This window comes from Tympanuchus pallidicinctus, unplaced genomic scaffold (genome assembly GCF_026119805.1).
Source record: "Tympanuchus pallidicinctus isolate F22 unplaced genomic scaffold, pur_lepc_1.0 scaffold5, whole genome shotgun sequence".
NCBI classification, from domain to species: Eukaryota; Metazoa; Chordata; class Aves; order Galliformes; family Phasianidae; genus Tympanuchus; species Tympanuchus pallidicinctus.
Window position 1 is genome coordinate 23,525,777 of NW_026294769.1, and position 23,276 is coordinate 23,549,052.

Genomic DNA, 23,276 nt, shown 5'->3' on the forward strand with positions numbered 1-23,276 from the left:
TAGAGATTACAAGTCTTTGTGGCCATGGTTAATTTTTTTTTTTTTTTAGAATTCATTTTTTTATAGACCAGGGATTTTTGTTTTTATTTTTTAATAGTTTAAAGCTAAGAATAGGAAAGTGAATACACTAATCAAGATTGTTTCTACAATTTATTCCTCAGCTTATATATAAATAAACAAAAAGTATTACAAGTTGTTTTATGCCTCCTCTGTTCATTATCAATACATTCAGTAAAAAACAGCAATAGTTAAGTATAAACTGTTATAAACTGTCCAGAAAGTAAAAGAACCATACTAATGAGCAAAACATAGTCTATGCATTAAACCAATTTATTATTTTAGAATTAGTTAAAGAGCTTAGAATTATTCTGTGGCTTGCTTCAGTCAACAAAGTAAATTTATCCAATTAATCATTGATATATTTGATCAATTCAAGTAGTGATATAATGGCAGAGCATTGTACTCAATATCTCCTTAATTTTTTCTTTCAGTCTTGAGTGCCTGGAAAAATTAGCATGATATTTTTATTCGATTTCTACAAAAAATCTTAGGCCTCTCTGCAAAATATCATAGCAATTTTATCATGCTTGACATCTTTTTTTCATTTTTCTAATGTTTGTTGAGAGTCAGAAGAGTACTGGATATTTATCCATTCACTTCTTGTGCAGCAGTAATAAGGGTGACTAACCAAGAAAAAGCTTCAGCATTCTGCTTTGGAGTCATTACATGGTAGAAAGCCTGGTCCAATTACCCTTCCTATCCTGGCTTACTGCAGAAATGCTTGTGGTATGAAATATAAAAGATGGAAGTAAAAAATCCTCTTAGTTCTTTTCCCCAGGAAAGGATCATGAAGGCAACAGGGAGGAGTAATCAGTATCTATGTCTATTCTTTCCTGTTGTTACTGTGGAATCACATTTTTATCCTTGAATCACAGAGCCTAAAGGTTTGAAGATTTCTATGTGTCTGGACTGCATTAAACGTTTTCCTCTCACAAACGTGGTGCAAAGTCCATTTCATCACAGTAATTTTTATGATGGCCTAAAAAAGGATTATGACAATGGGAATTCAGCAACAACAGTGAAACCTTTACTGCCTCGCAAAGCAAGAAGTTTTCCTATACAAACAGCTGCAGGGTGGGCAGGGCTGCTGCATCTTTTCCTGTGTTATAATATTGCAAGTCTCACAGGTTGAGCAACTAATACAGTATAATTCATAGTCTAGCAACTCATTTTCTATAGCCCGAATATAGTACTCTGATGGAAGCAGAGTTTCATTTTCCTTAATAAAAGCAGGTTTTTTCACACTACCTGCTTAACTGGTCTTAGTCTTCAAATTACTCCATTTACTTACTTATGGAGTGTATACTACCCACAAAGATTTATTTTTTGCTCTTCTGCAGGGATCTAAAGACTCACATTCCCTATATCAATGTTTTAAAGTACAGGTTGGCTCATTTTTACCTCTGTAAATTTTATCTGTCTAGAAACTTTAGTATATTGCTGTACACAAAAATTGTACAACTGATCCCAAAAGGACATTTATGAACAACACATTTGATCACAGTGCACATAGTAGATATGATATAATTCCACTCCTCATACAGAGGCAAAATACGGCCATCAACAGACTTCAGCCTGATTTCCGCATATACAATCCTGAACCACTTGCCTATTTACCTAAAAATAAACTGATTAGAAACATCAAAAATAAAAGAAATCATTGCCTTTCTACACTGTCAGGTCTATGATCCACAAATAAGGAGGAATTCATACCAAAATTTAGTATAAAAAATCTATTTCCTTTGTTTTCAGTGTACTTGAAAAATAGAGTCCATTATGGAAATCTGTGTATGGATTGATTTTCTTGTTTTGATTTGTTTTACTTCTTCTTAGTAATAAATTCATCTTTTCAAAATGTTCAAAAATATATATACACACATAATTAATATGTTAGTATGGTTGTAAAAAAGACGGAATTATGTAAAATGTATGCAATAATTTTAAATATTAAATGTATTTTTATATAGAGACACTTAAAATTTTACACTAATTTATTTGAATGATCATGTTTTGTATAGTCATGAATAATCAAGCCAGTTTAAACTCAAAGAAAACTTTCTCTTAAGATCAGATAGTCTTTCGTTAAATTTAACTGTGACTTTTCTTCTGGAAAAGTGAAGTTTGGTATTTTCTCTATATACTTTTACCACACATACAAAAGTGCAGCTGTATATCCACATCTACATCAGAAGTAGACAACATGGAATACAGATTTATTCTCAATGGCAGTTTTCATTAGAGTGTTAATGATAACTCTCCCAGAGGCTGAGTGATACGAAAATTTACTCAGAAAACCTTTTTAGACCTTTGCTACAAGTCCACCAACACATTAACAATGCAGTATCATCTCTCATCCATTCTTCTGCAGTTATAATCTTTCTTGTGTGCTGCAAAAGAGAAATGAATGAACTATTTATACAGCCAATAGACCTCATGTGGTATCTTCCCATATTAAAACATCATTGAGAAACATGATCATTGATCTTTCATAGAATAAAAACCAATCTTAGCTGATACGATTCGCTATATTTATCCCTGGTACCTTCTGTATATAAATTTACCATAAAATCACACTTCTCTATTAGAAGTGCCTTTGTGTAAGTTTCCATATTTGTCTTTTGTGGTCTGCACCTTAACCAAAACTTACCAATTCATTGTTAGTTCACTTAGACTGTGTGGAGATAATGTGACAAATATGACAAAAGCAGAGAAAACCTAAATGATTTAGATAAAATAGAGCTAAGTACCTTTCCAAGGTTTGGCAGGATTGACAACGTACTAAATTGCTTAAAAGGTCTCTTTTATTGGCTTGGAATACACATTGCTTAGTCAAAGAACAGAACATACTGCATGTTGTTGCTAATCCTATGAAATGCCACCTGTATACAGAACAGACTGCATTATGAAGGAAACCCACTTTGAATTGTGGCCTTCCAATATTTGAAGGGAGTGTATAAACAAGACGGGCAGCAGCTGGGTGAATAGTGATAGGACAAGGGGAAATGGTTTTAAATTAAGACAGGGGAGGCTTAGGTTAGATATTAGGAGGAAGTTTTTCATGCAGAGGGTAGTGAAGCACTGGAACAAGGTTGCCCAAGGAAGTTGTGGATGCCCCATTCCCAGAGGCATTCAAGGCCAGGCTGGATGTGGCTCTGGGCAGCCTGGTCTAGTGATTGGTGACCCTGCACGTACAGGGGGGTTGAACTAGAAACTATGTTCCTTTTTAACCCAGGCCATTCTATGATTCTATGAAGAAGTAATATTAATTTAAATTTGATGCCTTCATCTCCCTCTTAGATTCAGATGGTTGGGTGTAGTAAATAATATGATGTCTATAAGAATCTTACTTCTGACAGTGAAATCATGTTTTGCAAGCCATAGAGCTCTGCAACACCAGCTTGATCTATCTAAGCTACAGACCGTGCAGTCATGAATTTTATCAGTAAGAATTTGAAACATTTCTTATGGACTCTGATATGTGCAGGCTTATTATCTTTGTCTCTCACCCCAATTCTATCACAGCAATACCACAAATGTAATGTACTAAATACTTTTGATTTCCCTAAAGGATTCTCAAGTTTGATTCATTTTGCAGATCCCAGACAGTTTCAAGCATTGTTTTTTGGAAAGGCATTTCTGCGTACTTGATATAAATCAGAAGACAATGTCCATCCTTTACATGGTAGTTTTGTGAAAGCCTATATGGTAACCAATGTATGAAACAGGACATGTATTTAATACTTATTACAACAACAAGCCCAGCCATAGGTATACAGGCCTTCTAAGCAGAAACAGGCAGTGGTTTCCCAGCAATCTGAATGCTGTTACCAAGCTATACAATTTAAAGTAAATTTGGACGTATCCATGTGACTCATATTACATCTATAAAAATACAAAGAGTTATTATGGCTGTTTCTACTAATGCTCTATTAATGCTTATTCATTGCTTGTTTGGCTCAGGTTTTTTATTGGAGGTAAAATAAATAAAGAAAACAGACCAATTATGATCAGCTATTGAAAAAAGAATTATTAGCTTCATATAAAGTTTGCTCGAACTTTGAATAAAGGCCTAGCTTAACATAGAAGCTATGGATACAACAAATAAATGTACTTCCGCTTTAATTTAATCTCTTTTTATTTACCTCTTCTGTATTTTTTCTTTCTTAATTGCTTAGAATACAAAATATTGAAATGTCAGTACAGAACATAAGTATGAAAGTGTACGCCTATATAACATAAAGAAAAATTTCTATAATAAATATCCGTACACTTCTTGTAGCACAATTTGAGTTACATAAGAGAGATTTTGTTTACTAAGATTGCTTTGACATTTGAGTTCAGTTATTGCCATGGTAAAAGACAAGCCGATTAGGTCATTTGCATCATCTAAATGGAATTCTGAGTAATGTCACCATTCAGTGGGTGATTGAGAACAGAAAAGTGATTGTATCCCATCAAACCAGAATTTATAATCAAGTAAATAATACTTGGAATGTATCATTAGTCTGTGCAGACAAAAAAGTCGGATTGCTTGATATTTAGATAAAAGATATGGACTTCAAATTTCACAAGGATGCTTAAGGGAAATAAAGAAAAAAAGGAGAAAAGCATCTCTCAAATTAATCCACGTTTACAGCCAAAGTTACTCTCAGTAGTCTGATTTGAGGTTATCTTTAAATACACTGTGATAAAGCTAAATTATATATACATATGTATACACATATAGGCATCAATAATTTCACTTCATTTGCAGACATTACAATTGTTTTTCACCTGACAGAGACAGCGCATTGTGTGGTTTTGACATATATTTGAAATTTATGAAAAAATAAAGCAACAGATTTTGTGAAAACTTGCAACTGCTTTTTCTGTATCTATTTGAATTGAATTCATGCTGTTACAGCTATGAATATTCCAAATTCTAAATATGTTCCCAAATCAATAACGCACCTCAATAGATCTCAACCACTGTTTCTATATGTTTTCTACTGTGAAAATGTTCAAAACATATCTGTCTTTCGAGTAGCAGGACTCACTATTCAAAACAGCTTTAAAAAAAACAACAACCCAACAACAACAACAAAAAAACTTGTTCAGGTACAGAAATATTTAACTTTGTCTGCCTGAAGCTCTTGACATTCAATCAGATCCAAATGGCTCATGGTAGTCCAAGCTGTAAAATACACTTTTATTTAAAATGTATCCTGGCAGTAGAGATGTGTTGAATCTGTTGAATATTAAATCACCTTTTGTCAGCAGAATATGACAGAGATTTAAAAAATGTGTGTTAACAAATTACCTTAATTCAGAACACCAGCTTGACCTGAATCTCTTGAGTTATGAAATTCAGTATGATCAGAAAAAGAAAGAATGACAGGCTCAGTGAGATTCTTTTGGAATTGTAATATCCTCACTTACAGTATAACTGGCAAGAGTTATAAGAAGTAAGAGAATATATTTTACTGAATGGAATATGAAGTAATCCTGAGAATAATACTCTATTTAACCCCCTCATCTATAAAGAACACGTATTCACACATCTTTGTATATCTTGCCTTAAGCCAGTATTGAAGATGAGAGTTCAGTCCTGCAAGGTGTTGAGCACCATGGTCACTGGCTGCAATCCAGCAAAGCACTCAACTGTGAGTTTAAGTATATGGATCATGCCACTTATTTCAATGGGATACAGCTTAAAGATGAACTAACCTTAAATGCTCTGCTGGATCACAGCCACAGTTCTCAGTGCTGGGTGAATGCAGGTCCAACCTCAGAGGGCCATCTTCCTCTCTGTGTTTCCAGATAGAGCTCACAAACCACATACAAGGTCCTTTCAGGAAACAAAGTTCATGTAATAGCAAGATCAAGCAGGTTCAGAAGGCTGGGATGACTTGCAAGCCTTAGAATAACTGTGTTGAAGTGAACAAACAAACAAAAAAAAGCAACCTGATAGAAATTCAAAGAAAACTGACAAAAAAAAAAAAAAAAAAAAAAAAAAAAAGACAATGCTCTTTGACTTCCTCAGGTTCAGACATTTACTTATGCATATAACATGAAGACTGTGTATGATCATTGTTATAGATAAAGCACAAGAAATCAAGTGAAAGAGTAGAGATGTAATCAGTGTACCCTATTTTTCTTTGCCAAATTTCTCTCTTGATTTCAGCTGTGGCCTATGTTATGTCCTCAACTAAAAAGAACGAGAAGTCTCTAAGTTTAACAGTGCATGTGTTCTCCTCAGACAACACATGCCAATTGAAATCAGATAATAGTCTATTTAATTATACATAAGTGGTATGCTGGGTCTGCTGCTTTCCAGTTGAAAACAGGAAAGAGAGCTTAGGAACAAAGTGAAAGCAAGGCATTATGTATTAAGATTATTATCTTCATAGCCTGATTCAGAAATTTTGAATCTCCCTTGGCTCCTACTAGTATAGAAAATACCCACTTAGAGTCTACTGAAAAAAAAAAAAAAATGAAGGCCCCAGGTTTGCTGCCTTTCAAAAAGGGAAGGAAGTGAGAAGACAGAAAACAAACTGTGTTTACAGTCACCTGTTCTCAGTGGCAGAAAGAAGTGTTTTGTGCCATTTTTTCTTTTTTTGTTCATTATTTTTAGGCTAGGTTGCTAACTCATTGAACTATAAAACTGGCAGTTTTCACATAATAGCTGTCCCAATGTACAAATGTTGAAAATGAGCTTTGAAACACTGTTTTTTTCAGGGTGATGATATGACTTGAACAAGCAAGTACATAATAGTTGCTAATCATAGACATTTTAATTACCAAAATGAAAATCAAGCCATATAAATATTTCTGTAAAAAGAAAAAGAGAAAATGTCCCTTGAAATAGCATACAAAAACCCAGGACTGCTACTTGGCCACGTGTGGTTTTCTTGGAGGCTCGGAGTCTTATTTAAAAATAATATGCAACACACACAATAGGGCACCATATTTCAAGGGAAATAATTAAAGACAGCATCACACTTTCTAGTTAACAGCTCTCATTGAAGCAATGGGCAGCTCTGGAAAAAGTCTGCCACAGTGCACCCTGCAGAAAGATCAAATCAAAGTGATAAAGAATTCTATCAGAGGTTAGTGAACATGAGACACTTTTGAAATATAAAGTGCCCGAGCAGCTCAGCATGTGTACTTTCCACTCCTCCCCACCCCCGAGGTTTACCTTATTCCCACATTTCAACTTACCTTTTCATCATATCCATCAGTCTCTTCCTTGTTGAGAAACAATTGTGTCCTAGAAATCTCTTGAACTCGTTTATACTCTTTCCTTTATTCTCATTTCCTTGTATCTTGATCTACAGTTTTATTATCTTTTATATGACCCATGCTCCAATTTCCTATTTACTCCTATGCTGTTAATGGTGGAAAATGTTCTTCAGATTCAAAATCCGTGACCAACATGTATCAGTCTCTTTTATAAGCTGGAAAGCTAGAGTTTGATTCACCTCTTGAAATTTGAAGAATGGTCTGTAGTCACACAGACACATTTTATGTTTTCATCAAATATTCATAACAATATCCAAAGCAGAAATGTTTTTTTTTCAAGTATATTCTCATAAACCTATCTTTCTAGCTGCATAATCAAATGTAGTTTGCTTATAAACAGTAAACTGCCAAACATACCCTTGCCTCTGTACACAGATTTTAGCCTTCAACTTAGCAACTAAAGAAGTAATAGAAAAGAGGCTATGAGCTGTATTCAATATTAGAAACTCAATATTTATTTTTTGGTAAGGTCTTTGCAAAAATAAGACACATACTTAAATATCATAACATTTTTTTTTAAAGTTATTTGTTTGAATGAAAATTTTACTTGGTTCCAACATATAGAAAGATTTGTACTTGCAGATTAAAAGAAGTTAATTTTTCCACATTTAATATCTCTTCCATAACACATGTAAAATGACTTCAGTGATTGTAATAGCTGATGTCATAGCAAAACCATTGCTAGAACTAGCATTGTTTGGGAATTTCATCACAGCCAGAGCATTAAACACATTCACAGGGACAAGTTTATTCTGGAATTAGGCTTGAATCTTGATTAAGGCCTTTTGATGAAGTTATCTAGAGGTCATTGGCTATTGCAGTGCCCTGCTGAAGCCCACAGCAGATCCCACAGTTAAGGACAATACCAAAATTAGTCCTTTACCTATCTTGACTCTTCACTCTGATATAAACCGAAGCTTTACACATTTAAGCCAACTCCTTTACAAAGTCGAAGAATAACCTGCAATAGCGGCACACAATAACTGAGTTCTTGATTTTTAATCTAGAACATGACATGGGACAGCTAAATCCAGATGAAGGCTCTCATTAATTCTAGTGAGGTATCTCTAGTCTGTGTAAAGATGAGATCAAAGCTAAAGCCTGACTTCCGGAAGATGAAGAGGAAGAGGAGGAGGAAGAGGAAGAGGAAGAGGAAGAGGAAGAGGAAGAGGAAGAGGAAGAAAAGCCCCTCCAAATTTCTCACAGTTAAGCTAATTCACAAGGGAAATGAACAAAGCAAACCTCAGACAGAGAAGGGAAGTTTTTTTAGGCAACAAAATGAGACTTTTTTTCTATTTTACTGGTGTATGGATATAATATGAATATGTTTGCTACAGGCTGCCTGTGTTAGTCTCACTAGGTTAGGAATTTGTGTAACCCCAGTAACACAAAGGAACTAAAACTCAGTTTTCAATAAAACTAGCAAATGCCATTAATTTTGGGAAGCAATGGAACATTTATCTTTAAGATATTATTTAGAATTAATGAGTAAACATAAACACAATGCAGACATCTATCTATTGTCAAATTAAAATTTTAAAAATTGAGAAATGCGAACTCTAAACAAAAAATCTGATGTGTGACCTGTGCAGTTACTTAACCAAAAATTAACTCATGTAACTGAGTTGCTTCATATTACCTCTTGAAATAGAGGGAAAAAACAGTTATTTTGATATCAAAAAACGGTTAATCCTTTCTGAGGATGCAGAGCAAAGATAACAAGTAAGACCTAACTGTTCTCTGCTGCTGCAAGGATGTATCTCCCTCTCTTTCCACTCGTACTCTTCTCCCTCTCCTCTCCAACTCCCCTTCCCAATTTCATACATGTAGCAGGAGGAGAGTCTTTTTGCTATATCTCCATTTCTCTCGCATCTGCTCTGTCATGTCTGCTACTGAAGGAAAATTCTCATCAGAGTCTGTGGAAGAAAAGGGTGGATAAGACCATCCAAATTGCTGTAGTAACAGAAAATTGGTTGCTTTTGTTGTCTTTCGTTTTCTCTTTTTTTCAAATTTAGTTAATCAAGTTGGTCTACAACACAGAAAGTGCTTGCAGTGTCTCAAGGTTGAGTTGAGTTGTGTAGACAGGAGTATGGAAGGAGCTGAGGTTAGGAAAGAGGATATTGCTGTTTCCCTCTTGGAGGCAGCAAGCTATTAATATCTCAGTTTCTTGTATAGCTACAAGGAGTTGGTCTGCTATAGCTGTGATACAGAGAAATTTAATGTGGTTTTACCACATACCGATCTAACACAAGGTCTAACTTTATACATCCAGCTTAAGCACTTAAAATAGAGCCAACCCTCTAAGTACATTAATAAATTTGTCAAAAGATGACTTAACATTCAGTAAGGAACATAAAAGCCTGCCAACTTCTAAATCAGATGACCAAAGTTAAATAGGGTTAATACATGAATATTCATTCTAAGCCTGATGGCCCAGTGGAGAAACAGGGTTCTTGAGATTTCCCACGGGGTCCATGTTTTTTAGTATATGAAGAAGACATAGGCATCATTTTTGACCTTGCAGAAAACAGAATTGCAGAGGTAGGAGTCTGAAAACGCTATGCCAGCAACCAATATACTTTTGCTGAGAGGTGAACTCTTGCTGCAAGCAAAATGTAATACAGCTGGCTGACTATCTGTATACTACGATAATACAGGATTTTAGTGGAGCTTTGCTGACACAAAACTGGAATAATGCAGTGCATATCAACCCTCTACTGAAAATTTCCTTCTATCATTTTCTACCTCCTCATAATGGGATAGAAGAAATATTAGCTTTTTTTTTTTTTTTTTTTCCACTTTTTAGCTTTAGAAGTAAAGTTTATTGTGGTACTTGTGCTGTTACACAAACTTTTTTCCTGCTACGTAAAAAAACTAATTTGAAATATATTATTTTGCATGAATTTGTTTTTTCTTCTCTTCGTAGGTGGATTGCGTTGCTCTAGACTACAATGAGTGTTGCCTGGCATGTTTCTTAATTTTTGTTTTCAGGCAGTCCCTCTGATTTTCATTAACATCTGCCCATGCTAAGCTTTTGACAGACTATTTGATTTTAACTCACTTTCCACAAGCCTCCCAACTCTCTTTCGTCTGTGCTTTCGTCATGAATTTCCTCAAAAATGCTTCTTTTTTTCTTCCCCTGCAGCTAAAAGAGGTTCTATCCATTCCCCTTAGCTTTATTGGTGAAATCGCTAGGTAGAACTACATGAATTGGGTCTCAGCAAGGATTTTTGAATTTTTTGTACACAGCTGGGTTGCCTTTGTTAGACATTTCTCCCCATGGTTGTGTTGCAAGGTCCAGCCTTTACATTCTTACCACTTCTTGCATTTCTAACGCTCAGTAGGATGGCTATCATAAATGTTACACATTACAATTTTATCTACAAAGAAAAGTGATTCTGGTGTATATTTTGATTTTGTATAATTTTGGGGTGTGAATGCATTAGCTCTAGTTTGGAAACAGACTGGTATTCAATCTACTTCTTAATGAGTAAACTGCTGTATTTGTTGGTTTGTAAGAGCTCAGTTATTTATGATTTGAGGGTATACAAGAAATTATCTGTAGTGTGATTTAAAGCCTACTGAATCAATGAAAAGAGTTTCACAGGCAGTAGCTAGCCTTGTAACAGATTCTCCATGCAGTATCTGTCCTCTCCTAATTACAGATGCCTTGTCTTGAGACATATTTCGTAACAGCCAATATAGGATGCATCTCTGCTAATTCAAAAATAAAAAATGGTATTTCAGCAGTATATGTAAATGTATTTATAAAATCAAGAGCAAAATTACAGACCTTTATAATTAATTTATCAGCATTTTCAGTTTTCGATCCATAACAAAAGAAATAACAATAAATATTGAGCAAATGAAAGCATTTAGAGCATTTTAATAAATGTTAAAGAAAAAAAAATCATCACCAGTCTCTTGATTCTGGCTAGCACTTTTTTATTTACCATTTTTCTGTCTTTGATGGATGTTGTTCATGCTGTTTAGCTTACAGTAACAAGCAGGTTTTTAATTTTTCTATCTTCCGTCTCTCTAGTGACAGTCTGTGATGGATGATGTGACAGAAAGATTCATCAGAAAATTCTAAATCATGAATACAAAGTAAATTAGTAATATAAGAAGTAGATTTGCATTCTCCACTGATAGCACTCCAACTGCATCAACTGCTCTCGGTTTTTGCTTTTACTTGTGATGAAAATAGTAGCTCAGCATAGTGATTCTGATTTGCCAGTTACCATGTTGTTCCAGAAAATTAATCATTCTTAACATACGAATTATGTGCAGTTGTACAGTTTTGTTTGCTTTAACTCTCCTCAGGGCAACACTCACATTAAAAAATTGTTTTCCTCAGGTTTAGGGAAATATGGGTTTCCAAGAGATCTGCAGTTGAATGGTTGCTGGGATTCTTCCTTCTGAGGTCCTCTACCCTTTGAGGATAGAAAAAAAGTCAACATTCTCTCAGCTTTGCCAAAATGACCAGCAAAAGCAGTGATGAATGTATTGAGTACAAATGCTGTCCCTATTTCCAACGTAAATATATTTTCTCTTGTATAAAAGTTGTTTTTTATAAAGGACAATCCTTCGCAGAAATAAGTAGTATTTCAATTGCTTACTCTTAAGTGAGAGCTATATTAGGCACAAACACACACAGAAAAGACACATGCACAGAGAAAACTATGATGTCTTCCTGAAAGAAGAAATTCGTTCACATACTGAATCAGTTAAACATACTTAAATCAGTTCACATACTTAAAAATAGGTACTTATGGAAGTCAGGAGGGACTAAGATAAATTTATGCAACTAAAAATTGTAACAAGCTAAGAATTAATAGTGGAAAGGAATCTGGATGAATTTAAAACATTTCTTCTTACATACACTATATTTTCAGTAACGGTATCTCAACATTACAGCTATTAGTCTCACTGCAAAGCTACTTCAATCTCAGTAGCAGCTTGGATTATCTCCAAACAAGTGTTTCTTTCTGTGGTCTGTACAGCTTCTTCTGCAGTCTCTTTTATAGCTCTCATTAAAGGTAAGACTGACCAAGTTAAAAAGAGATAGCAAGGCATCTTATTCTGTCATCAATTTCCAGCCATTGGATTAGACTTTATAGTCACTTAATCTAACCTTCTGAATTGCAAAGGTGACATTTTTCCCATCAGTTCTTATATGTATCTTAGAACTTTGTGTTGTCATTTAGTATTGCAGTATGTGAACATAGCATCTGGTGGAGCTATAAAATTTATTTTTGAAAGAGTCTTAATTTAAAGAGTTGCAGAGACAGAGTTCAACAGAATATCGATTATAAGATTCTTGTGTTTAATTATTGTCAGTTTAAAAAATGAGAATGTAATTTCTAGCATTAAGTTTCTCTTCCAGCTAGTGGATTTTATGATAAAACATTGAATGTTTCTTCAAATCTGGAAGCCCTGTTGGCAAAGAGAAGCTGAAACAAATCTTTTTTGTCCCAGGAACAAAGAAATCAGCATGTATGTGTTCCCATCAGGCAGTGGTGATGCCTTTGAGTGTCAGTTTGCTCCCAAAGGTACAATTACAGCATATGTCTCAGAGGAAATACATATTTTGTAAGGCTAGAACTTGAGGAGTGAAAATCTATAAGACTCAGAATGGCAAAAACACTTTTATTAACTTCTATTAATGTAGAAATAAGATAAAGAGGCAAAATTCACAATCTTTCTTTATAAAAGACAGTAATTGATTTATGCATTTTGGATGCTATGGTCTTGAGGTACAGAGAAGATAGAGTGCTACTCTGGTTTAACTATATGACCAGCCATGACAAGAGAGAGAGTACTAGTATAAGAAATGCTTCTTTAAAGAACCTTTGAAATACAGAGGATACATCAGAGTATGCTGCCAAAAGTATCCTGGAGCACTTCAGAGCAACAGGATCACTAAGGCAGTGAAGTGTGTTTTGTTATATACTGCTTTTGTCTGCTACTTCTCACGTAGTCTGGCAGCAAAGTCTGACCAAAATGCCCATATGTATAATATGCGTATCTGCCACATACCCTTGAAATCATAAAATGTGAAGATGAAAAAATTTAATTCTCAGTCAGAGTCACTTAAGATGCCTGGGGAAGGCAATAAACCTTATTTCCGAGACATAGGGGGCCTGGACATCAGAACCATCAGAGTCACTGGCAGAAGTTCACATGTTATGCACCTCATGCAGAGAGAGAATGTCTATATGCAGTACTGGAAAGCTTACTGTTTATGAGATTGAAACTATAAAACCTTGCACAATAGTCCTGCAGTGTTCAAGAAACTGATTAATTAGATCTATGACATTTTTTTCACTCTTGTGCCAAGAATCATATCCATATCTGAGATGATAACCTACTTCGAAAAAAACCGACTAGATAAAATGTATTTAAATCAAGTTTTTCCTCTCCTTGTCAATAGAACTAAAACACATACGCTTTCTTAATTTATTTAGCATATCTGTGATAGAGGTGTAAAAAGGGCCATCCAGACAGCTCCTTTCTTTTTCATTTTCATTTTCACTTACCTTGGAATTTATTTTTCCCTCTGAGATACACCAGAGGCCAGATTACACATCTTTCAGGGGGTGTTTCTAAGTCACTAAAGCTAGTTATCACAGTTGGTACCTTCTATTCTGTATGTTCATCACTGATTCTATCTAATAGTGTTCAATAAAAGTGAGGAAACTGGGACATTGTATCTTAAAAATCATTTAGATTTTCAGTGGAAAACAGACATTGTATCAAGAAATTTGTGAAAAAAAAACCACACTACCTGTTTGTTTCACAGTAATTCCAAAGACGCAGCATGAACTGTTGCTATAAATAACATTAGAAATGCTTTTGAATTAACTGTGTAAAAGGAAATATGAATATGCAAAAAACATGCAGAGTAATTAGAAAAAGATGTTGAGCTAAAAAAAAAATTTAGAAATGGAGGAGAAAAACAAGGAGTATAGTAAAGGGAAAACATAGAAAGGAAAAGCTAGTATGCTATCAGAGTTTGCCTTTTCCTTCTTAGGAGAAATATAAAGAAAAGAGAAAGAAGAGACAGAATTTCAAAATAAGCCTTACAGGATAGTTTTGAAAATCTGAGGAGATAAAAACAAACCCACATATCAAGACAAAATATCAAGTCTGTGTTAGGAATATATTTAAGATGGCTAGTATGGTCTCAAACTTTCTTTCAATCTGTTACTGAAGCAGACAGGAAAAAATTTAGATACAACTTACTATGAGATCCTGTGATATAGTTTGCTGCTAACTTTTCCTCTTTTTATAGATTTAACCAAATTCATGACACTTGTAAGCAAGTGATGCCTTTGAAATATTATTATTAAATTATCATAGCTTTAACTACTACAACTAGAAGTATATGGGGAGGTTCAACTTCTTATTTAAAAGGGCATGTATCATACTTCCTCTTTGCTGAAAAGGTAGAATTGAAACAAACCAAACAAACAACTACAACAACAAAGCCACAACTAAGTAAAGCGACTATTTAATCATAGAATCATAGAATTATAGAATCATATAGAATTATAGAATCAGGCTGGAAAAGACCTTCAAGATTATCAAGTCCAACCACAACCTAACTGTACTACCCTAACTGTAACAACTGTAACAACTGATAGCTAACTCAACTCAACTGAGCACCACAGCCAAACAATTTTTAAACACATTCAAGGATGGGGACACAACTACCTCTCTGGGGTGCCCATTCCAGTACTTAACAATCCTTTCTGTAAAGAAGTTTTTCCCAATATCCAACCTAAACTTACCCTGGCACAACTTGAGGCCATAAAAAGAATGTAGAACTTTGGAGAAAAAATGTTTACAAGGTACTTGTTTTATTTAATAGTTAATCTCAAAAAATATTACATTGCTATCTATCTGTCTGTCTATCTATCTATCTACCTATCTATCTATTTATCTATTCATCTAACCATTGCTATTTATTATTTGGGAAAAGTTCTCCTTTTACTTGAGAAGCCTAAGCACATCAGACATAGCAAATGACTGCCTATGTCCCAAAGAAATCAATGAGAAATTTCCTTTGAATCCTTGTCTTGAGGTGGGCAGTGCACAACTCTCACAGTGTTAGAAGAGGCAAAAAAAAAAAAAAAAAAAGGTCTACATGATATATGGAAGAAGCAGTTTCTTTCAGGTATCATTTGAATATAGAGCGTCTAAGTGCTTTAACTGCTGTGAAATTTAGTTTTCATATTAATTTTCTTGGAATAAGCAAGAAAATCTCTTTCAGCAGCACCTCATGGGTCAGGTCTGAAGAATACAACCTGTCTGACAACTGCTTCCACCTTTGTGGGTTGTCAGGTGAAAACTAAAACTTTTGTGGTGTTCTTTATGACACGCAGCACTTCCATTCTATTCACCTAAAATCTAAAAGTTATATCATTAATACGTAGTATGCCCTCGAATACAGAAAATCAATTTGTCCATTTTGAAGTATTTACCATATTTTTATCCCATTTTGCAATTGTGGGGTGTACTGATTACATCATGTCTAAGAATACCAATTTTTGTTAGAGAGATTTTAGCTAAGTACTTAAAGACACTGGAAATCTGTCAGCAGCAGGCAAGGCAGAGCTTCATATAAGCATCAAATTTTGTCAAGAAGATTTGTGTTCTGGATGTTAATGAAGGGCACAAGAGAGAAAGGACCAAGTGGAACAGAAAGCTTGTGTGAATGTCTTCAAGCCTCCGGATGAGCTCAGGGCAGACCCTCTGCCTATGAAATCATTTTCTATTGTTAGCCTGCACAAAATGTTTGGCTGTAAGCCTACTGCAAAACTAAGCTGTTTTTGTGCCAGACTACTGTTGTGAGGACATTGTATGACTGCTACTTTGCACATGCAGAACAAAGAATAACAGATAATTTTTTTTTCTTCTCTGTGAAATTCAGTTTAATAACCATTATTGTCATTGTTTACAGCAAATGATTAGAAAAACCTATTCAGGCAGATGTGTTTCCCTTCACTAGAGATGAGAAAATTTAACTGTCCTAGTCAAATTAGAGAGAATTTGGTGAGAGAGAATTCTCTTGCCCACGCTGTGTCCATTGATGTAGGTGCACTTGAGCTGAGCTGAGCTGTTGGCCTCACCCCCAACCTTGGCATGGTCCCCCTAGGCTCATCTTCTGTTTTACTGGTTGTAATAAACTACTCAGGTTGACAATCTTGAATATTGACAGTCATACCTTTTTATTATAAGTTCACATTACAGTTTCTGTTCATTGTCTTCAGATTTGAAGGTGGAAGGCTGTAAAAAGAGAAAGTAGAAAGTACTTTTCATAGTTAATTTGGTTCATCTCTGTAGGAAAAGTGTGATGATATTGATCATGTCACAAGCTCCTTCTCTGTCCTAACTGACATTACTAACTAACTAATATAATAAATAACATTACAGTTTTACATTAATTATGAAGCATTTTAAAAGGGGAATAGGTAGGAGAAAGGATGGATGTAAGAACTCAATAAAATGTTATCTTGTTTGACATGAGTTTTAACAGAAATGCTTATCAGTCTTGAATGTGATTCACATTCTGTCAGCATGCTCAAGAAGAGGTAGGTTTCTTTGTAGCATAAGTAAAATGAACATCATTCATAATGTGAAATAAATACACAAAACAAGTATCCTAAAACATTGTTTCTCCAAGGAAAATGCTACTGTCAAAAGTCATAAATGATTTATCATGAAGAAGACCCTAGATAGTTTTGTTTCTCTCCTCAGGACCCACTGACATTAATTATTTCCAGGAATCAAGTAAACTCCTCTAGGTAAAAATATGTTCTGTGAAATGCAACTCTCTTAAAGCTCCACTTACATTTCTCTTGACATTGATCCTAAACTGAGGTTATATGAATACTTCCAGAGAAGTAAGATATGTAAATGAATGAATACACCATATGAACTATGTTAAGATTATTTTCCTTAGACTGAAATGATCACTGGAAGCCATAGCATTTGTTTTTACATTTCATTTGAAATTAACTACTGGTTATGGTAAATATTGGACTAAATAAAGTATAACCTCCTCAACAAAGAGTTTTACCAAGCTGAAACCATAGTACATTTTCAAAATTCATTAATCTACTGGTGTTTGCCAAATTCTGAATAAACTACATAATTGTTCATAAATCAGATATTTCACCATACTAATCCCATATGTTGAAATATACATATATTGCCTTCTAAAGTACTATTGATGGTGTGACCTTTTGCATTGATGAATGGATAAAAAGGTCATATCTGTGTAAGCTCATGTTTTATCTTTATTTTTCAGAGCATGCTCAGTATGACTTATTCTGACAAGATACTACCCTGGCATGATTAGATTATATTCAAAGGCAAAAGTGTTTGTTTAGCTTTACTGACATTGATTGTGGATTTTGCTGTTACTGTTTGTTTGTTTGTTTGTATAAAAACTGATGTGATTTCTGTTAATCAGGTCTCATATATCTGCTCTGGTAGTTTTATAGGTTAGCACCTAAAATTATGCTATAAAGTGGGGATTTACAATAAAATTCCATCAGGACAGTCTTGCATTCATCTTTTTAGAAATTCTATCAATTTCCATAAAAAGCAGATAAACAAAGCAGAACAGCAACAAAATAACAGTGTAAATAACCGTGTTTCAAATTGCAGTTTCTACAAGTAATAATCTCTCCATAGTGTGGCTTCCATCTTAAAGGGTATCTGAATTCTTCTGGGTAACCAGTGCTGAAATATTTTTTTCTAGCAATCTAGATGATGGGGAAACATTTTCCAGTGTCCAAAAAGATTTTTAAAATGCTGTTGATCTTTTTGATGACTGATGCCCTGAAGTATCAAGGGTTGTGCTGGCAAAACAGCATCATGTCTGCAAGAAGATGATGTAATGAGAAAACACTAGTAGATAATAGCTAATACACAGAGAGTGGAAATTTTGCCCCATGCTCCTATGAACTAAATTAGTGATAGATGTTATTTTCATGAGATCACAGTTCTGGAAAATTAAGGATTGCTCCAAGGCTATAAAAGAAAGAAAGAAAAACAAAACCAAAACCAAAACAAAACAAAAACCCACAGAAAATATAGATGTTGCTATTAGTGGTAGAGTCAGGACAGTTTTTGATTTGTGATGGATTAATTTTACAGTGTCAGTGGAACTCAGTGTTTAAATCCTTAAACCCTTCAGTCCTTCAATCCTCAATGTGCACTGAGTGCAGTTTTTCCATATCAAGCCATTAGCCCTGTTTAAAGGATACTCATTGTATTCTTAAAGATCTAGTTTAAAGAGCTTATTTTTAAGTCATAAATCTCTGATGGAGCCTTCTATAAGTAAGTGTACAGCAGTGGCACAGTCAGTCAAACAATCTACATTTTGTGAGAGAGTCTGCAATGGATTGATGTCCATGTAATAGTACCAGAAGTGAAAGGCAGCATCTGAAGGCCATCAGCCCAGAAGTTGAGTGTCAGAGATATGGCTCAAGCATAGGGTCTCAGACTGAAAGTGAGGTATATGCCCAAGGGAGAGGTTTTCACAAGTGCTATGCTGTTAATATTGCATAATTTATGAGAAGCTAAGACACGGGTGAACCATTTTCTATTAAAGGAGAAAGACCCTGGTATTGCACATAAGATTTTGCTCAGCCTTATCAAGATCCATTTTTTCTGCTTGAATGAAAGATCACAGCAAGGTGTGTGTTGTAAAGCAAGCTTATAAGATCAAAATGAAAATTGAATTCTTACAGAGAAAATATTTTAACAGTAAAAACTGCAGAATTCCCCTGAAAGTGAGATTCAGTCCAATTTGACACAACAAATTATTTACTGTTCAAGGGAGTACCACTAACAAATACAGATTACATGTTTAAAACCCTGTTTTGCCTGAAGCTAGTGTACCTAGAAGATGTATTAACTGTGCAGCTCGCCTATTTGTGGGGAGTAGAAGAAATTTACCTCTATTAAAGTATCAAAGGAAATGGGGAGGAATATGAACAATATAGCTAAAAAAGGCCAAATATTCAGAATTACTTGCTTTTAGTAACTACTTAACACGGCAGATAGACCAAGGAGGCTATGCCCTTATCTACAAGGAAAATATGTGTCATTACTTCCTGGAATACAGAAAGAAAAAAAGGCAATTCCATTAGCCACAGATATTAAAATGCCAGATGGGGGAAGGGGAGCCACTCAATGCCTTCTGCAGGGAGCCTCCTCCATTGTATTAGTGCTTAGTGTTCTAACAGGCTGAAAATGAAGCACAAACTCATCAGAATGATTATTTCTTCTCTTCCTTTTGTGGGAGATGTTCTGAAGGATGCACATCTTTATCTTAATCACTGATTATATTTGCTGTAGTCAGACTCTGTAAAACAAGTGTAACAAATCTATTGCTATGCTGAGTTGGTAGGAGCCCCAGTACTCTGTCCACAAATGTGTAGCTCTGCTATATGAAAAACAGAAAGCCCTCTTTCCCCTGCTGGTGGTTTGAATTGCTCTAATTTGTTCTGGTATTAGCACCAGATGTCATGGTATAAAAGGAAGCCCGACCCAGAAAAAGACATTGCCATTCTGACCTTCTATTGAGTTCTGAGCTCTTGTGCGTTTTTGTCTTCTGAACAAATCAAGCACTCACAAACATGCTGAATAGAGTGGGAAAAACAGCTTGACTTTTCTGAAAGAAGTTACAGACAGAACCGAGATGGCCACTTGCCACTTCCCTTGTCAGGGTGACACCTACAACTATTTGTTTTGCTTTTTTTTCTGTGGGGGTGGGGGGAATGAACCTTCATAACAGCAGGCTTGCTCTTTCCTCCCCCCTCCCCCTGCACCTTTGTTGCTGCTTCTGTTCAGCCAGAAAAAGGTTTTTACTTTTCCTTCAGTTTTTGGAGTCTATATTTCAGGGAAGGCAAAAGCTATACCTTATGGGGCTTTTACTTCTTTAGCAAGATCCTGACATCATTTGTTTGTATCATACAATGAGTGTTTCGTTTATTGTATTTGCAACTCAATTTGTCTTGAGAAAACAGGTTTACATTTGTGCAAAAGCCCAGCAGTGTATCTCAAAGTCAATGCAGCCATATGCCTGCTTGCATTGATAACAGTCTGTATTCATGACAATGGCAGTCAACTTCCACATAATTCACTGGTCTTACCCTTTAAACTATGTTTTTAAATAACTGATGTTTGTCTGGAAATCTGAAAATCCTGTTTACAAGAAGAAGTAATAGAGCTTGGGAACATTAGTTTAGAGATATAAATAGGTGTTCATATGTGTACGTATATGGAAAGTACATGTCTATGTTTGTCTATATATTTACAAAGTCTTGGCAGCTAATCTATTTCAAATCCTTTTATTTATAAAAGACAAAATATTTTGCCACAGCACTTAATACGGAGCATGATGTCATAATAGTACTCACAAGTAAAAGTCATTTAAAAAAAAAGAGGAAAAATTAGAAATCCTGTGCCTGCTTGCTGAGGATGCAAGTACCGTCGGCAATGCAGTCAGAATATAGATTGTCATCTTTTCCCATACCTGGCTCAGATAGATTCAGGGCACATACGTATTGCTCAGCAGAGGGCATAATCTCACACTCCTGTATGATGCTGCCTGCATCCAGTGAGAGTAGAAAAAGAAGGAATAACCACTAGCGAGAAGAGCCAGTGACAGAACATGATGTACATATCACCAATAAGAACATTTTAGAATCAGACTATAGCATTCATTCATACTGATTCATATTTACTTGTTTAAGAAACCCAATAAGGATCTACAGTTTTTTATGATTACACTGAGCAAGCACAATTATATAGATTTTTTATTCAATATAAGATGTTCAAGTGGGAAGATTTTCTTTATGTTGAAATAAAATTTTTCATTCATCATGTTCAAAAGCCTGACAAAATAGACAGACATTAGTGATTCAAGTTAAAAAGAACTGAAAATAAAGAGAATTTTAGGATCTTAACCTATTAATATCTTGGACATTAAAATATGGCTTATTTGTGACTTTTAAGTTCTACTAATTTGCCCCATGAGATTTTGCACAAGTAAACATGGGACAAAAAAATTTCTATGTAATAGAAGTAGTGTGAGGTTTGTTTCTTCATCTTTATGTCACATCTTTTAATGCATATTTATAGCTAAATTTGCATCTTCATATCTTTGCAAAAAATTTTATCATCACAGTAGAATTCGTTAAACTGGATCACTCATTTTGTGTTACTTTTCAATTTTCACAGAAGAAGCAATTTAATGTTCATATCTTTAGCTGTTCTTTGGTTGCCATTTTGATTTTTAAATAGGACACAAATTAAAGATATGTCAGGGTTTCTGGTTTGGATCAAAACTACAGAAAATGAATTAGATGATGAAGGAACTCAAGATAAAGCTAGTAATTCACTTCTGTCTGATTTTTGGAGTACAAAAGGAACACAATCAAGTCAAACCCAGAATGAAATAGTTTGGCTATTTCATCTTGTATCTGATATGATGTTTTCTCAATTAGCAAAGCAACATTCCTTTTCTTTGCATAGCATTGCTGTTCATTCACTGTTAAGTTATTTGTATTAGAGACATTTAAGTCTCTAACATTTAAGTCTCTGAATCCAATATTTCATTAGAATCATCCCTATTATTACAATTCATAAAGCACAGGAGGCCATATATTAATGTGAAATATATTTTTCAGCATGAGAGTGAAGTTTCATGAAGTTACACATACACACACAGAGAAAGAAAATAAAATTGGGAAATATAGTACATGCTGTGCCAACAGTCTTTCTCCAAGGATTCGTACTGTTTGGAGATTTCTTTCAAACAGTTTTCTTTTTTTTTTTTTTCCTCCCCTCCAGTCTCTTCTATTTATCAGCAATCCACTGCTTCTTTTTATTCTTTACAGTACTAACTGACACCCACCAGCAACTGCAAGCTGGGGTCACTAAGGCAATTGCCTGTGTCCTTCTAGAATTGATCACTGATCTGGGAGTATGACACGTATGACAGAGCAAGGTCACTCAACTCGTTTCCTTCAATTTTTCATTTCTAGGCAGGTAGCTACCACTTCAAGGTTCTTCCTCCTTGCCTGTCATGTTACTTCTTATTATACAACTACATGAAAAATAGAGTACTCCAACCTCTGTATGATATTCTTTCCTAAGTATTTCTCTGCTAACAGTTCAGAAACATTCCGGTATGTGTCACTGGATTATATGATTTTAGTTAGTTGCAAGTACTACTATTGGAAAAAAATGCAAAGAAAAAAGATGCTAAATAATTAGGAATGAACTATTAAATCTTAATGAAAACACTGTAGAGGAGTTATACATCTATTGGGATGACACAAACAATAATTCACTGTGAAGTAAAAATTCACTCAGATGTCTATGATATTAACTTTTGCTGATGTAAAGCACTTTTGACTATTCTATAAATGGAACAATCAATTTATCTTCAAGAAAAACAAGCATTTGGAAGTTATGCAATGTCTTTTATTTAATATTGACAAACCTGCATATTAATAGTTAGCCTCATACTCTGACGTCAGTACTTAACTATCAAATATTTAATGTAAAAATATATGTATTTATGTGAATACGTGGAGCAAATTTTGCAGCTCGTTCTTTTGTTTAGTTGGCTTGACATTGTTAATTAATTCTGTATAGAAGTAAATGGCATATTAATTGACAGGTTCCTTAAAGTGTAATTTCTTATCTGACCAGGGACTGAAGCCATAGGGATGTTTATAAATGAATACTAATCCAGAAGTCAAATAAATTCTCTGAAGGAAGAAAAACTATTGCTCATTCTATTTCACTGAATTTCAAAAGCAGAGATTGGATATACAGATAACAGTGGAAGTCAGCCATTGCTTGACCATTTTCATGATCTAGAAAAGATGTTGTAATCAACTCAG

The 23,276-nt window shown here is 34.6% G+C and overlaps 1 protein-coding gene and 1 long non-coding RNA gene across 2 annotated transcripts in view; one reads left to right on the forward strand and one right to left on the reverse strand.

Moving 5' to 3' along the window:
- The window catches only part of CDH19 (cadherin 19), a 96,919-nt gene that overhangs the window by 1,211 nt on the left and 72,432 nt on the right, over positions 1–23,276 (forward strand). The gene's annotated exons all lie outside the window — the stretch shown is intronic.
- Positions 16,556–20,974, reverse strand: LOC128091139 (uncharacterized). The gene is made up of 2 exons (XR_008211263.1): positions 20,897–20,974; positions 16,556–16,632 (listed from the first exon to the last, which is right to left on the reverse strand). It is a non-coding gene; the product is annotated as an uncharacterized LOC128091139 (long non-coding RNA).